Genomic DNA, 3,256 nt, shown 5'->3' on the forward strand with positions numbered 1-3,256 from the left:
CCTCAATGGAAAGAAATTCTTCCTCATGTAATGGTGCAACTTCTTGTGTTTTAGTTTATAACCACTGATCCTCCTCCTGTCTCTGGGCACCACTGAAAGAGTCTGGCACCATCCTATTGGCACCCACCTTTGAGATATTTATATGTGTTAATGTGATCCCCTCTCAGTGTAAAGAGACTAAACAGACCAAACAGGCCCAGCTCCTGCAGTCTCTCCTCGTAAGAGAGATGCTCCAGACCTCAGATCATCCTTGGTTCCCTCTGCTGGACCCTCTCCAGTAGCTCCTTGTCTCTCTTTTACCGAGGAGCCCGGAACTGGGCACAGCACGCCAGACACAGCCTCACCAGGGCCAAGTAGAGGTGCAACTCCTTCAACCTTCTGGCTGTGCTCTTCCCAGTGCACCCTTGGTTCTCCTGGCCACAGGAACACTGCCAGCTCATGGACAACTTGTGATCCACCAAGAGTCCCAGATCCTTCTCCACAGAGCAGCTCTGTAGGAGCAACCCCTGACCTGTGCTGGCACTTGGGGCTGTTCCTCCCCAGGTGCAGGACCTGACACCTGCCCTTGTTGAATCATTAAGTTTCTCTCTGCCCAACTCTCCAGCCTATCCAGGACCCATGGAATGGCAGCAGAACCTTCAGGTGGATCAGCCACTCCCTCGGTTTAGTGCCATCAGCCAACTTGCTGGGGGTACATTCTATCCCTTCATGGGGTCATTGATAAACAGGGGGAACAAGAATGGTCCCATTATTGATCCCAGAGAATGCCACTGGCTGTTGGTCTCCAGGTGGATTCTGCTGTGCTGATCACAACCCTCTGAGCTCTGCCCTTCAGCCAGTTCCTGATCCACCTCACTGTCCATTCCTCTAACCCACATTTCCTGAGCTTTCCTGTGAGATGTTATAGGAGACAGTGTCAAAAGTCTTGCTGAAGTCAAGGCAGACAACATCCACTGCTCTCCCCTTACTGACCCATCCTGCCATGCCACCACAGAAGTTTATTAGATCGGTCAAGCATGAGTTCCCCTTGGAGAATCCACGGTGACTAGTCCCATGTTGTCCTCTACATGCCTGGGCATGACCTCCAGAATGAGCTGTTCCATTCCTGTGGATGCTAACTCTGAAACAGAGAGCCTGTATAAATTACAGGCCACATAGCTTTCTCAGTCCAGCCTGAGAAAGTAGCCTGGGAATTCATAAGGAGGATTCAAAGCAATCCTCAAAGACAGAAAACAGCCTTGCAGGTGTTGTTTCTCTGTTGCTTCTTTTCTTTTCAAGAGAAGGTTGGGGGGTGGTGAACCCCACTGGCCAGTGATGGTATTGTAGTAGTTTGCTAACCAATAAGAGTTTACTTTCTGTACTTTCCACATATCAGTCTATAAAAGAGACCTGAAGTAATAAACTACGAGAAATTCTCCTAATCGACTCCAAGAGAGTCTGTGCCGCTCTCCCAGCCGTTCCTAATAGAGCGACACATTCCCTTTTCAGGTACAGAGCTGAGACTGACACAACTTCTCTTCCCAGCTCCTCCTTATCCTTTCTGGAGATGTCAGTAATGTTGACTTCCCTCCAGTCATCATGCACCTCTCCTGTTCTCCATGATTTTGCACAGATAATGGAGGTTGGCTTAGCAACATCTGCCAGCTCCTTGGGCACTCATGGATGGAACCCATCAGAGCCCATGGATTTATGGGTGTTAAGTCTCTCTAGCTGATCTCTAACCCAACCCTCCATTACCAGGGCAAAGTCTTCCTTTCTTCAGCCTTCCTCTCTTGCCTCCAGGGTCTGGGACTCCTGAGGGCTGGCCTCACCAATAAAGACTGAGACAAAGAAGGCATTCAGTAATTCTGATTTCTCTGTGTCTTCTGGCACCAGGACACCAGGATTCAGTAGTGGCCCCACATTTTCCCTAATCTTCCTTTTGCTGCTGATGTACTTGTAGAAGCCCTTTTAATTGTCCTCATCAGATTCAATGCAAAGTGGGCCTTGGTCTTCCTTATCTCATCCCTGCATACTCTGATGATGTTCCTATAGCCCTCCCACAAGGCCTGGCTCTTTCTTCACATCCCAGAAATTTCTTTTCTAGAAACTCTCTGCTCATCCATGCAGATCTACTGTCCCCTTTGCCTGATTCCCTGCTCATAGGGCTATGAGGTCTTGAGCTTGGAAGAAGTGATGTTTGAATATTGACCAGCTCTCTTGGACCTCCTTATCTACTAGAGCTTTATGACATGGAATTCTTATGAGTAGGTCTTTGGAGAGACCAAAGTTGGCTCTCAGGAAGGTCATGCAGGATCCTGACTCCCTAAGACAAAGGGCTAAAGTGTATGTCTCAAACAGCAATAACCAGATAGCTGTGGAGCCAACCAAGGATTGTTGATAATAACAACCTGATTGTTGGTAACACACTGTGAGAAAGAACAGGGTGTGGCTGGAGAAGGTGGCCATACAGAACTAGGGCAGCACTTTTCCAGGACAAACATCCTTGTTGTAACTCTTGGAGATAAGGACAACACAGTGCAAGCATAGGAATGAGACTGAGAAGTGGGCATGCATGGATTATAGGGAGGGATCAAGACAACCCAAGATGGCTCTGACCCATTTCCTGAAAGGCTGAAAAGAACAGACTGTTCATCATAACTAATTTGTATAGAAAATGAGAAAGTTACCTTCATGGCAGGGAAAAACAGGTATCCTCACAAAGCCCAGGCACATATGGACCCCCCGTCCCTGGACTCCACATCAGCTGGAGTCAAGACTTTGTGTCTCCCCTGCCTTCCCCCTCCTCTTTAATTCATATCTCTCCCTGTCTCTTTCTCTCTCCCTCCTGCTTTCTCCCCTTTTGCCCTACCTCTTTATTCAAACCCCACTGCTGTGTGTTTATTCTAGGAGATTAGGGGCTAACTTGTATCAATTCTCACACCAAGTGTGGAATTTACTAAAAGTTTTGTAAGCTTCTGCAGACTGTATGACTTGTGTTGTTCCCTTTGACAACAAGCATCTACAAAAGCATCCACAAAACCTGGAAAAACCAAAAGCATCTGCAAAATTTGGGTGTTCCCTTCCACTTAAAGACAGGACAACACAGTGACTAAGAAATTGCAATATAATATGTAAAAGGGCAAGCTTCAATCTGAAATAAGAACATTTCAAAGTAAGAGAAAATGGAGGTATAACAGTGTTTGTGTATCCTCTTACATAGGACAGTGGATCAGAGGGCGATGCAGAGGACAGTGGATCAACACAATAGGCATGA

Source organism: Parus major, chromosome Z, assembly GCF_001522545.3.
Source record: "Parus major isolate Abel chromosome Z, Parus_major1.1, whole genome shotgun sequence".
In the NCBI taxonomy this organism is placed as follows: Eukaryota; Metazoa; Chordata; class Aves; order Passeriformes; family Paridae; genus Parus; species Parus major.